Source organism: Staurois parvus, unplaced genomic scaffold (genome assembly GCF_062004578.1).
Source record: "Staurois parvus isolate SC_StPar_1 unplaced genomic scaffold, SC_StPar_1.0 ptg000133l, whole genome shotgun sequence".
Lineage (NCBI taxonomy): Eukaryota > Metazoa > Chordata > Amphibia > Anura > Ranidae > Staurois > Staurois parvus.
Genome location: NW_028317929.1, coordinates 5,103,833 through 5,118,622, shown reverse-complemented (window position 1 = coordinate 5,118,622; position 14,790 = coordinate 5,103,833). Strand labels below are relative to the sequence as shown.

Below are 14,790 nucleotides of genomic sequence, written 5' to 3'. Positions count from 1 at the left end.
TCGAGAACTTTGAAGAGAGAACTTCAAAGAGAGAGGTTCAATTGTTGTGAAGAAGGCTTCAGGGTGCCCAAGAAAGTCCAGCAAGTGCCTGGACCATCTCCCAAAGTTGATTCAGCTGCGGGATCGAGGCACCGCCAGCGCAGAGCTTGCTCAGGAATGGCAGCAGGCAGGTGTGAGTGCATCTGCATACACAGTGAGGTGTAGGATTTTGGAGGCTTGCCTGGTGTCAAGGACAGCAAAGAAGCTACGTCTCTCCAAGAAAAACATCAGGGACAGACTGAAATTCTAAAAAAGTACAGGGAATGGACTGCTGAGGATTGAGGTAAAGTTGTTTTCTCTGATTAATCCCCTTTCCGATTGTTTGGGGTATCTGGGAAAAACCTTGTCCAGAGAAAAAATATATGAGCACTACCATCAGTCCTGTGTCACACCAACAGTAAAGCATCCCAAAACCATTCATGTGTGGGATTGCTTCTCAGTCGAAGGAATGGGCTCACTCACAATTTTGCCTAAGAACACAAAAAGAAAGGTACAAAAACATCCTCCGACAGCAACTTCTCCCAACCATCCAAGAACAGTTTGGTGACTAACAATGCCTATTTCAGCATGATGGAGCACCTTGCCATAAGGCAAAAGAGATAACTAAGTGGCTTGGGGAACAAAACATCAAAATTTTGGGTCCATGGCCAGGAAACTCCCCAGACCTTAATCCAATTGAGAACTTGTGGTCAATCCTCAAGAGGCAGGTGAACAAAAATGCCCCCGCAAATTTTCCACAAATTCCAAGCATTGATTATGCAAGAATAGGCTGCCATCAGTCAGGATGTGGCCCAGAAGTTGATTGACAGCATGCCAGGGCGAACTGCAGAGGTCTTGAAAAAGAAGGGACAACACTGCAAATCTTGACTCTTTGCATACACTTAATGCAATTGTCAATAAAAGCCTTTGACACTTATGAAATGCTTCAGTATACCATAGTAACATCTGACAAAAAGATCTAAATATAATGAAGACTTTGTGAAAATTAATATATGTCTCATTCTCAAAACTTTAGGCCAGGGCTGTATGTCATCAAGCTACCTTGGGCTCACAGAAGAATGCTGCAGAGAGTGGTGCCATATCATTATGTGACACCCTTAAAGTGGAGTTCCACTCACTCTGTAAAAAAATAAAAGCAGCTAAAAAAACTGTAGCTGCTGACTTATAAAAACAGCCACTCACCTGTCCCACTATGCCATGGTGCCCCCGCCACAGCTCGTTTCACCGGCCATCCTGTATTCCAGGCATCTTCAGTGTGGGCACCCAGCTGTGACAGCTTGTGTCTTCACAGCCGGGTGCCCACTGCACATGCGCGGGTAGCGCTGCGGTTCCTGAATGGCCCCTTCGTCTTCTGGGACCTGTCACGTGTCCCACAAGACTACAGGGAGGGAGGGTAGGAGGACAACTTCAGCTTCCGATCACCTAGGCGATCGCAGTGGAAGTAAGAGCGGGTACCTGTCAATTTCAGGTACCTGCTCCCCCCTCCATAGGTGCCAATCCTTAATGGGGAGCGGGGGACCAATCTTTAAAGCGGAACTTCCCTTTTTGAGTGGAACTCCGCTTTAAGTAGCATTCAGGACCCACCCACCACTGAAGGAAGGAGGAGACCTGTGATGTTACATGACTAGATTAAAGAACTACTACAAAAAGTTATATTCTTAAAATAAAGAAGGAAGAGAATTTTCTTAGGGGGTTTTTACAAAAAACTGTGAGGTGTCCAATCTATTGTAAGATTTTAAGGGCCCATTCACACCTGTCCACTTGTGTGTTGTGCTAACATGCATGATATTGCTGATTAATGCATGTTGCATTAAGGCAGCACAATAATTTTCAATAGGTTGACATCATACCAGAGCAGAAAAATAACTTAACTGCAGTTATTATTTCAATGCAGCATGTTACTGTATTTTTTGCAATGCAGGTTCCTTGGGGTACTATTCAAATTGAACATCACCATTGCGCTACAATGCTTGTAAAATGCATTATTGCAACACACAGGCTTACTGGGCTTTAAGTATAGGCAATTTCTAGAAATATTTATATTATTGAGATTTTAACAGGCTGCCTCATTCACTCTACAGATGCTGCAGTGAAGCAGTGGAGGCTATTTACAATGCTTGTTATCAGCCAACATGCACAAACTGCTCTGTAGATAAACTATGAAAAACTCTACAATACAGCTTAAAGTGGTTATAAACCCTTACATATATCCAGTGAAGTGACTGGCCTCAGGTGATACAGAGATTAACCACTAGCCTACCGGGCACTTATACCCCCTTCCTTACCAAGCCAATTTTCAGCTTTCAGTGCTGTTGCACTTTGAATGACAATTTTTATCATTTTTTTCACACAAATAGAGCTTTCTTTTAGTGGTATTTACTTGCTGATGGGTGTTTTATTTTTTTGCGCTATAAACAAAAAAAGATCAAAAAATTTGAAAAAAAAAAAAAAGTTTTTCTTTTTTTCTATTATAAAATTTTGCAAACAGGTAATTTTTCTCCTTCACTGATGGGCAGCACTGATGAGGTGGCATGGATAGGCAGCACTGATAGGTGGCACTGGCTGGGGGCACTGGTGGGCACCGATCATCAGGGCACTGATGATCAGAGCCCTGATGATTGGTGCCGATCCCTCCTCTGACAACTGCCAGTTCTCGGTTATGCTTTCCTCACGCTGTCACAGCGTGAGGAAAGTGCAGCCGATAACCAGTAATTGCATTTCCCGGTGATCAGTGTGTCATTGGACATGGCTGATCACGTGGTAAAAGGCCGCTGTGATTGGCCTTTTACCATACCACGTGATCAGCTGTGTCCGTAGGACACAGTGATCACGGAGATCGCCGGGGGCGCGCAGGAGAGCGCGTTCTGGGAGGACATCATATGACGCCCTCCCAGAACTGGCCGGCCGCAGTGAAGCCACCATTCGGCTATCTGCGGTCAGCAAGTGGTTAAATAAATCCTCCTACATAGGTTGTACCTGTCTATCGGCAGTCTTCTCTTCTCTACATCCATTCAAAGTGCTGAATTTATAAAGTTTGTCTGAGCGTTCAGAAAACAAGGGGGGAGAGATGAAAATACACTCTGCAGAGCTCAGTGAGGTGAGCTCTGAGAGCTGATTGGAGGGAAAAGACACAACCCCCTCCACACAGCTCACAGGAACAGATCTGAGGCTGTCAGTCTGTTGGCGGTCCCACTTCTGTCACCATTTGTTTCCTCTTGGCGATATGACGAATCAAACAACAATTATCAATCAAAGTGCTATTAAACTTTCACTTTTTGTAAACACTTTTAGCACCTGATTTAATCATGCAGCTGCTTTATCTTGTAATCATTGCCTATTTTCTAGTTTAAGCTGGTGCCATGACTGCTATCCCAGATTTTCTGTTTCAGGGTGGCTCCCATCTCTTGCAGCGTCCTATGGAGCCATTCCAGCATGCAGGGAATAAAGTTGTGTCTACCTATACTGTGTGCATCAACAAAAACACACAGCCCCACAGCATATAATGGCAAGGCACTCCCCTGTTCCTTCCTACTCCAAGCTAAGAGACCAACTGGAGATTCCACTGTCCACTGTTAACTCTTTCCTGTGAAGACTGGAAGTTCAGGGAAACCGCACTGAGATAGCAGGAGCCAGCAGCATTGAAAGTTGTAAAACGGCAAGTGTTGGGGTTAGAGTTTTAACAAAAAAGTTACTGAAGAATGCTTATTTTATTGTGTTCAATGCATTAAGTTAAAAAAAAGCTAAAGGTTTATTACTTCTCCAATCTTTGCACTCCCTACAACCTCACAAACACCCCCTTTCCTCTCTCTCTGATCACAATATCATCACCTTCACAGTGTCCTCGTCTTCAAACACCTATCCCTCCCAGCAGCAAACAATTACCCGCAGAAACCTTCACAACTTGAACCCTGCTCCTTTCCACTCTGCAACTAACCCACTCTATGACAAAATCTCTCCCCTGTCCACTGCTGTTTATAACAGTTCGCTTTCATCCGCATTAGACTCACTTGCTCCTCTAACAACATGAAGCATCAGGCCCCGACCGTTACAACCTTGGCAGACTGACCACACCAGGAATCTTAAATGACATAGTCGTGCGCTGGAGCGATTATGGCGTAAAACCAAATCCCACCAAGCATTCATCCGATATAAATCTGCTTTCTTAACATACAAGTACTCCATGCTGCCAAACAAGCCTACTTTGTGACTCTTTATTATTACCTTGTCATCCAGTCCTCGTCGTCTCTTCTCTACTTTTAACTCTCTACTTTCTCCACCTCTACCCAGTACCTCACTCACTGCTCACGAGATTGCAAATCATTTCAAAAACAAGATTGACGCAATTCGTAGGGGCATCGCCACTGCACAGACATCCATCCGACTTAGCATACCTTATACTAATCCTCCCTCAACACTTTACTCTTTTGACCTTGCTATTAGTGAAGAGGTCACTAAGGTTGTCTCAAAAGCCCGTCTCACTACCTGCCCCCTGGATCCTGTCCCCTCACAACTACTACGGTCACCCTCTTCTTCCATCCTATGCTCCCTCACTCACATCTTCAATCTTTCCCTCCCCTCACCTCACCCCTTCAGTCTCCACTCGCATTACTAACCTACTAAGTGACATATCGGCATGGATGTCACTCCACTTCCTCAAACTCAATCTTTCCAAAACTGAGCTCTTCGTATTCCCCCCAGCCCATGCTCCCTCCCCTGACTTCTGCATTAAGATCAATAACACAATCATCAGACCATCCCCTCATACCAGGGTACTAGGTGTAATCCTAGACTCCCACCTGTTCTTTCAGTCCCAAATCCATTCACTGTCCAAATCTTGCAGACTTCACCTCCGCAACATCTCTAAGATACGCCCGTTCCTAACCTGGGAAACCACTAAGCAACTTATTCACTCCCTTGTTATATTTCGCCTTGACTATTGTAACTCCCTCCTCATTGGCCTACCTCATCGCAGTCTATCCCCTCTTCAGTCTATCATGAATGCTGCTGCCAGACTCATCCACCTTACTAACCATTCTGTATCTGCCACCCCTCTCTGCCAATCCCTCCACTGGCTTCCCATTGCCCAATGGATAAAATTCAAAACACTAACAATAACGTATAAAGCCATTTATAACTCTGCCCCAAATTACATCACCGATCTTGTCTCTAAATATCACCCAAACCGTACTCTCCGCTCCTCACAAGACCGCCTACTCTCTAGCTCCCTTGTCTCCTCCTCCCATGCTCGTCTCCAGGACTTCTGCAGAGCTTCCCCTATCCTCTGGAACTCTCTACCCCAATTTATCAGACTATCGCCTACTCTGCTCACTTTTAGGCGATCTCTGAAAACCTCTCTCTTCAGGGAAGCCTATCCTGCCCTCAGCTAATAATGGGATCTTCAACTCTTCCAACCAGTCCATCCCCCACAGTTACTACCTTTTGTACCACTAGCCCCTCCCTCCTAGATTGTAAACTGCAAGGAGCAGGGCCCTCAAATCCCTCTTGTATTGAACTGTATTGTTGCTGTATTGTCTCCCGTTATATTGTGAGCAAACTGTTGGCGCTATATAAATCCTGTATAATAATAATACTTTAAAGCCCCAAGCTTTAAAGTACTGCTTTAGACCAGTAATATAGGGTCCAATTCACTTGCAGCAGCGTCCTTGTCTTCATATCCCTAATGTATGACTGCTCACAGGCTCTTTTACGTTACTTTCTAGCCTAGGGCATTGGACACTAGTGGCTTCACTCTCATCGCAGTTAAACCAGTCCCCTCACAGCCCGTTTAGTTCGAACAGCTGTGTTTTCTCTTACTTCCACCTATCCCATCCCACACAGCGGTGTGCAGGAATTGAGAGCGGTAACTGAGGACAAGATCACTCCCTTGATACCACCTAAAGTAATGCCCAATCAGGAATCTAATATCTCTACAAATACAGTATCTGCTGTAACCCAGGGATCCAGCTCTGCCCTCATCTGGGACGGTTCTTTGCATCCTGGGTGCCGCCATATTGATTATAGGAAGCTGCCTGTGACACCTTGCAGCTTCAGAGCTGGCTCCCCACTGTGCCTGCGCAAGGCATACTGCTCCCTGTGAATTGTCCCGCAGCCTCCTGGGACCTGTGATGTGTCCCAGGAGGTTGCGGGAGGTGAGTTGGGGGTGGGGGGGGGGGGGGGGAGGAGTTTTTAGCTAAAGTGTGAGCGGATACCTGCCAAAACAACCTGCCCCCCCTAAAAAAAACTGGTTTTCATCAGTGGCAGAGGAGGGGTAGGAACAGCGGAGCCTCTGATCATAAGTGAATTTCAGCTTTAACTGCTTCGCAACCACCCTATAGCAGATATACTGCTACAGGGCGGCACGTGTGCACAAAATCACACATATACATATACTTACATTTCTGGGTAGTAGGCACCATTCGTGACCGTGGCTGTCAATCACCGAATCCCGGCCAGTGATAACTTGCTGGCGCCCGGTGAATCCTGAGCATCTCCGACTGGGAGGAGAACTGCTCGTGCACACTGCTTTGAATGGCTGTGTACAGCACAGTCATCCGAAGCAATGTGCTTACAGTGAAGCATACGGACACAGCCCAATATAAAACAGGACACAGTTAACCTTTTGATCACCCCTCATGTTAACCCTTCCTGACCAGTGCCATTAGTACAGTGTCAGTGCTTTTTTTTCCCCTCACTGATCACTGTATTGGTGTCACTGGGGATGTCAACGACATCAAGTCAGTTCCCGCTAGAGTCAGAATTCCTGCCGCAATCCCGCTATAAGTCGCTGATCGCTGTCATTACTAGTAAAAAGTAAAAAAGAAAAATTCCAGTATCTACAGTATCTCCCAGAAGTGAGTACACCCCTCACATTTTTGTAAATATTTTACTATCTTTTAATGTGACAACACTGAAGAAATAACACTTTGCTACAATGTAAAGTAGTGAGTGTACAGCTTGTAGAACAGTGTAAATTTGCTGTCCCCTCAAAATAACTCAACACACAGCCATTAATGTCTAAACAGCTGGTAACAAAAGTGAGTACACCCCTAAGTGAAAATGTCCAAATTGGGCCCAGTTAGCCATTTTACCTCTCCGGTGTCATGTGACTCGTTATTGTTACAAGGTCTCAGGTGTGAATGGGGAGCAGGTGTGTTAAATTTGGTGTTATCGCTCTCACTCTCTCATACTGGTCACTGGAAGTTCAACATGGCACCTCATGGCAAAGAACTCTCTGGGGATCTGAAAAAAAGAATTGTTGCTCTACAAAAAGATGGCCTAGGTAAAAGAAGATTGCCAAAAGCCTGAGCTGCAGCACGGTGGCCAAGACCATACAGCGGTTTAACAGGACAGGTTCCACTCAGAACAGGAAATAGATGTATGAGTGCTGCCAGCATTGCTGCAGAGGTTGAAGGGGTGGGGGGTCAGCCTGTCAGTGCTTAGACCATATTTAGCACACTGCATCAAATTGATCTTCATGGCTGTCATCCCAGAAGGAAGCCTCTTCTAAAGATGATGCACAAGAAAGCTCGCAAACAGCTTGCTGAAGACAAGCAGACTAAGGACATGGATTACTGGAACCATGTCCTGTGGTCTGATGAGACCAAGATAAACTTATCTGGTTTAGATGTGTCAAGTGTGTGTTGCGGCAACCAGGTGAGGAGTACAAAGACAAGTGTGTCTTGCCTACAGTCAAGCATGGTGGTGGGAGTGTCATGGTCTGGGGCTGCATGAGTGCTGCCGGCACTGGGGAGCTACAGTTCATTGAGTGAACCATAAATGCCAACATGTACTGTGACATACTGAAGCAGAGCATGATCCCCTCTCTTTGGAGACTGGACCGCAGGGCAGTATTCCAACATGATAAACGACCCAAAACACACCTCCAAGATGACCACTGCCTTGCTAAAGAAGCTGAGGGTAAAAGTGATGGACTGGCCAAGCATGTCTCCAGACCTAAACCCTATTGAGCATCCTCAAACAGAAGGTGGAGGAGAGCAAGGTCTCTAACATCCACCAGCTCTGTGATGTCGTCATGGAGGAGGACTCCAGTGGCAACCTGTGAAGTTCTGGTGAACTCCATGCCCAAGAGGGTTAAGGCAGTGCTAGAAAATAATGGTGACCACACAAAATATTGACACTTTGAGCCCAATTTGAACATTTTCACTTAGGGTTGTACTCACTTTTGTTGCCAGCGGTTTAGACATTAATGGCTGTGTGTTGAGTTATTTTGAGTGGACAGCAAATTTACACTGTTATAAAAGTTGTACACTCACTATTTTACATTGTAGTAAAGTGTCATTTCTTCAGTGTTGTCACATGAAAAGATAGAATAAAATATTTACACAAATGTGAGGGGTGTACTCACTTCTGGGAGATACTGTATTCAGCCATTTGTAAACTTTCACGTAAACTAATTAATTTACACGGGATTTTTTTTTTTTTAGCAAAGACATGTAGCAGAATACATTTTTGCCTAGATTTATGATTTGATTTTTAATTTTTTTTTACTGGACATGTTTAATAGCAAAAAGTCAAAAATATTGTTTTTTTTCTCAAAATTGTCAGTCTTTTTTTATTATAGTGCAAAAAAAATTAAAAAAAAACCGCACAGGCGATCAAATACCACCAAAAAAAAGCTTAATTTGTGGGGAAAAAAAAGAACGTAAGTTTCATTTGGATCAATGCTTTTTTTTGATCCAATGCTTTACATTGTAGAGGAGAGCAGTGGAGTCTTATTGATCCCATATCTCTCCATAAAGAGGACCTGTCACTAAATTCTATCACAAGGGATGCATGCATTTCTTGTGATAAGAATAAAAGTGATTACATTTTTTATTTTTTTTTTTTAAAGGACAGTGCAAAAAAACCCCCAAAACATTAAATAATAATAACAAAAAAAAAGTTTAAAGTGCTCCCGTCCTTGCATGTAGTGGTGGTGAATGCATACGTAGGCCATGCTCACATATGTAAACGGTGCTCAAACCACACATGTGAGTTATCACCATGAATGTCAGAGCAAAAGAAATAATTCTCGCACTAGACCTCTTCTGTAACTTTACACTGATAAACTGTGGAAAGTTTTAAAGCATCACCCATGGAAATGTTTAAGTACCGCAGTTTCACACCATTCCACGAGCCTGCGCAATTTTAAAGCATGACATGTTGGGTATCTATTTACTCGCCGTAACATCCTCTATTATATATTTTACTAAAAAATTGGGGTATATATTGGGGTTTTTTTTATCTGTATTTTTTTTTAAAAACAAAATATTCCTTTTTAAAAAATGCGCATTTCGGTTTTCGGCCAAGTGCATTTTGAATTTTTTGGCACCAGAATTTTCATTTCGGTGCACCACTAGTCCTGACCTCCTACTGATCAGCTGATTTTCTAACAGAATAGTGCACACACCACTGCACCAAAATGTCTATAAAACTAAAGTTCTTTCATTCTTCTTAGTCTGATGTACCTCTTGTATTTCTATGTCCTGACCTAGTTTTCGAATTCTAAGGGCTCATGTACACTGCAGCTGATAAACTCACGTTCAGGAGCTGTTCAGGGTTTTTTTTCAGCAGCCCCTGAACTCACCCTAATGTTTTCCTATGTGTCTATGTACACATCTTCGTTTACAAGCAGTTGAGTTTGCAATCTTTTTTTGAACACAGAAAACTTACATTCAGCAGTCGATTTTTATCAGCGTTTCAAACGTGGCAAATCGTGTTTATAAGCATTTTACATTTTTTTTTAACTCCATCAGTTTCCGATGCTGTCCAGAGCCTTTTTCTTCATCACAAAAAATGCATACAAAGCATTTTCAAGGTACTCAAATGGACAAAACACTGAACACAGGATGTTCCTACCAAGCTCGTCACACATTGTAATGACCAATTCACTCCTCAGACTTCTCCCACCCTTGGAAACAAAAGATATGTTAATGACCATTCACACCTCCAATTCCTCATGAAGACCCCCTGCCAGGTGGCCTTACTGACTCACTCCACCAGACACCTGTCCCACCCTTGGAAACAAAAGAAATGTTAATGAGCAACTCCCACCTGAGCTAATCTCAACACCTACTGCTGTCTCTGCTTCTACTCTCTGTATTTCTCTGAAACAGTCTGAAATAGTTAATAATTTACCACATTTCAGTGCATTCTGGGTGTTTGGTTCTCCTGTGCTTATCTTTAACCACTTGCCTACCGGGCACTTTTACCCCCTTCCTGCTCAGGCCCATTTTCAGCTTTCAGTGCTGTCGCACTTTGAATGACAATTGTGCGGTCATGCAACACTGTACCCATATGAAATTTTTATCATTTTTTGAGACAGATAGAGCTTTTTTTTGGTGGTATTTAATCACCTCTGGGTTTTTTATTTTTTCCTAAACAAAACCTGAAATTTTTGAAAAAAAAAGAGTTTTTTCTTAGTTTTTGTTTTTAAATTTTGTAAATAAGTGATTTTTCTCCTTCATTGATATGCGCTAATGAGGCTGCAGTGATGGGCACTGATAGGTGGTACTGATGGGCATTGACAGGCATCATTGATGGGCACTGAAAGGCAGCACTCACTGACAGGTGGCACTGACTGGCACTGTTAGGTGGCACTGATTGGCAGCAGACTGGCATTGATAGGTGGCACTGATAGGTGACACTGAAAGGCAGCTCAGATGAGCACTGATATGGGCATTGATGTGCACTGGTAGACACTGATATGTGGCATTGATGTGGCACTGGCAGGTGGCACTGATGAGTACTGACAGGTGGCATTGATGGACACTGACAGGTGGCACTGCTGGGGCTACACTGATCGTCAGTGCCCTGATGATCAGTGTACATGTCCTCTCCGAAGAATGTCGATTACTGGCTCTCCTCTCGAGCTGTCAGCGTGACAGCTCGTGAGGAGAGAAATGCCAATAACTGGCATTTCCCTATTTACATGAGATCAGCTGTGATTGGACACGGCTGATCACATGACCGAGTCGAAATCTTTGGCTCTTTCCGTTGATTGGTGATCCGCTGTGTCCGATGGACACAGCGCACCACCGATCGCACGGTGTGCGCTCCCGGAGCCGTGCATGCGCAATTAGAATGAGAGGACATCATATGATGTCCTCCCAGAATGAGAGAACCACTTTGCACCCGTCACTGCCTTATATGGCGGGCGGGAGGTGGTTAAAAAACGTTTCTAAACGCAAACATGCATAAACATGTTATGCAAACACAGCTAAACAGATGTTTTGTTAACCTACGTTTTCCAGCAGTCAGCTTCCATCGATCAGAAGTGTCCCGTGTACATGGGGCCTAACAGAATAGTGCACACACCATTCTAGTACCCCATTCAGAATAGCAGATCGCTGAGTTCATATGCTATAAAAATGCCTATGCAAGTAAAGTTCTTTCATGCGTCTTGGTCCAGAGCTCTTCTTGTATTTCTATGTCCTGACCTCCTAGTGATCAGCTGCTTTTCTAACAGAATAGTGCACACACCATTGCACAACCCCATTCAGAATTGCGGATCGTTGAGTTCATTGGGGACCACTCCCAGGTGAACTACTGCACCCCCAGCACTCCATGCAAGGTGACAGGTCCTGTCCAAGCCCCTGTGCCGCTAGCTGTAGCCCACTTATATTACACATTCTCATTCATACAACGACCAGCCTGTTGTTATATATACATGACACTAAAACACAACCCCCCCAGCCTAAACAGCAGCGGCTACCCCCCCACCACGAGCCCGCTCCATACATGACACCATACGGAACATGTGCAGCACACTGACAGAGAACAGCACTGTTATGTACGAAGAATAAGGTGTCAGGGCCGGAAATGGCAATGAAAGAAGACACTCACGGCGGTGCGGTGTGCAGCAGCAGACAGTCTATGTACAGCCGGTATGTACGGCGCTCCGTGCCAGCTCTGTGCTGCGGTGGCTGCGAGTCACATGGGACACGACGTCACCCATGTACGGGGGCTGGGCTAGGACAAACCATATGAAAGATAGGCCCACCGACGCCAGCTTGCGGTGGAGATGTGCTGGCGGGATTGTGAAAGGCGGGAACCTGATTCCATGAGGGGAGCTCGGTTCAGGAATACGGGCGACAGAATAATGTGTTCTTATCAGCTTACACTACTGTATCTCTATATAAGTGACTGGCTGGGTGACATTTTTTTTTGTGTGAAAATGCTTATCCCTTTACAAGGAGAGACGAGCTCCATTCTCAGTGAAGTATTCATCAGTATGTGGAATGGCTGCTGGTGTGGGAAGGTGTAGTATGTGACTAGGGTGTCCTTTTATCATGCAGCGGTAGATGACCGCTGCTCAGTTCTCCGGCATTCTCAGAGGAGAGAGTTCTCTGAATGCCATTTTATGAAGCGGTGTAGATCGCTTCTCTGAATGAAGGGAGAAGCAATTTACAAAGGCTTTGAACAGCTGGTTTACTACAATCTCGCGAGATTACAGTAAGAGATCAGTCAAACACAATTTACTAAGCAGAGGTAAATTATCGCTGCTTCGTTTGCGGTTCCTCCGATTCTCCAGCTCTGGGATGGAGAATCTGGAGGGAGAACACAGATCACCAGTGAAGGGCTGACATCACTCCTTCATATACTGGCCATCTGTGTGCTGAGATGATCAGCGGAGAACATGTTCTCCGCTGATCATCTGTTTCCTAAACCACTAATGATCGGAGATCAGCAACAATCCTCAGGATTGCCAATGATCTCCGTTTCATAAAAGGACACCTAGGTTCACACTTTTCGCATTTGGTTTGTTGTAGGCGTTTTATTATGTGCATTTATAGATGTGTTTTTGCTGTGTTCTTGGGTATAAATATTTTGTAAGGAGAAGTGAAAGAAGATTGAAGTCCGCAACATGGTGGCACATTTTTTTCCTACATATCTCTTTTAGCTTTCTGTGCAGTAGTCACAATAGGAACTGAGAGGAAATTCCTTGAAAGTGAGAATGCAGACTTCGTGTCCCCATTGGAAGAGTTCCTCTTTATTCCTGTTCTCGTGAATAAAATGCTGCTTTATACATTGACATACCTAGACACATTCCTTAGACCCAGTCTGTTCAGACAGTGAACTGATCATTTGGAAACTCGGGCAGTGCCCGAGGGCCCGGGGTCAGTAGGGGGTCCCATGAGATGCCCCTGGTACCTTTTTCATAGGCTTTTTTGAGTTTGGGCAAGGACACAGGGGCCCCATGAGTTGTCAGTCTGCGCCTGGACAGTATGGTCACCTGCTGACTTGGTACCATCCACAGGCACTTCACTTTTCAATAAGATACAGAAGTTGAATCCAATGCAATTTTACTTCAGCTAATTGCAGTACAGAGGATGTTTTTCTTTGTGAATAACATAGACTGAGGGAACATGGAAGAAACCAGGAGGGTTTAGCTAGGACTAAACTAACTAGCCCTAAACAAGAGGGGAGGACAGAGGAATATACCAAAATTACATTGTAAACTCATTGCAATGGCCTAAAACATAGATATCAAAATTTTACAAAACAATAGTAACTTAATGCAGTTCAATACAAGACAAAAAATACATGAGTGGGCCATAACACTCTCTGCCTAAAATCAAAAGATTTCACTATAATCCAAAATAAAAGCATAAAGAATGACTTGTCCTTGGACCTAAATAGGAGCAAGAGTAGGAGAATGTGCAAAAACCTATAAACAAGTCAAAAAACAGGTGTAGAGTGGGATGGTTTTGACATTGCAGACTTAATAACTGAAACAGACTTTGAGATGTTGAGTCACTTCTCAATGGGTGCCAAAGTAGGTGTAACAACATTGGGGTTGAAGTGGAAAAATATTGTCAGAAAGAATATTGGATTATTTTGTTGCCAGGAGGGTCTGCTTTTAACTTACGAAGTGGAGGACGCTCCTGTTTGGAGACTGGGGTGGAAGACTTGGATGAATCTCCTAGGATGTTGACTGTTAGCAAGATTCCTGGTGCCTTGCTTGAACTGTCTACCATGTTAGCTTGGATCTTGGTAGATACATTGGGGCAAAAAAGTATTTAGTCAGCCACCAATTGTGCAAGTTCTCCCACTTAAAAAGATGAGAGAGGCCTGTAATTGGCATCATAGGTAGACCTCAACTATGAGAGACAAAATGAGAAAAAAAATCCAGACAAACACATTGGCTGATTTGGAAATAATTTATTTGCAAATTAAGGTGGAAAATAAGTATTTGATCAATGTCAAAAGTTCATCTCAATACTTTGTTATATATCCTTTGTTGGCAACAACAGAGGTCAAACGTTTCCTGTAAGTCTTCATAGGGTTGGCACACACTGTTGCTGGTATGTTGGCCCATTCCTCCATGCAGATCTCCTCTAGAGCAGTGATGTTTTGGGGCTGTCGCTGAGTAACACGGACTTTCAACTCCCTCCAAAGGTTTTCTATGGGGTTGAGATCTGGAGACTGGCTAGGCCACCTTGAAATGCTTCTTACTAAGCCACTCCTTTGTTGCCCGGGCGGTATGTTTGGGATCATTGTCATGTTGGAAGACCCAGCCACGTTTCATCTTCAAAGTCCTGGATACTCTTGTTGGAACTTTCCATGTGAACCAGCATTAATGTTTTGCAGATGCCAGGTGTAGTTCCATTGATGAAAGGAGCAGCCTAAGGTTGCCGCTGGCCCACAATAAGCAACTCAGTAGTGTGTGAAATTGAAGGTGACTTAAGAGTAATTAGTAATGTTGTGCAGGATTGTGGCATTAGTAGATTCCTGGGCATCAATCGAAGG

The 14,790-nt window shown here is 44.1% G+C and overlaps 1 protein-coding gene across 1 annotated transcript in view; it reads right to left on the bottom strand.

The window, feature by feature from the left end:
- Positions 1–11,969, bottom strand: part of SFXN1 (sideroflexin 1) — a 70,756-nt gene extending 58,787 nt beyond the window's left edge. Inside the window, exon 1 of the mRNA XM_089673000.1 lies at positions 11,884–11,969. The gene's annotated coding sequence lies outside the window, so the exon portion shown is untranslated. The remainder of the gene's footprint in view (positions 1–11,883) is intronic.
- Between the last annotated feature and the right edge of the window lie 2,821 nt (positions 11,970–14,790).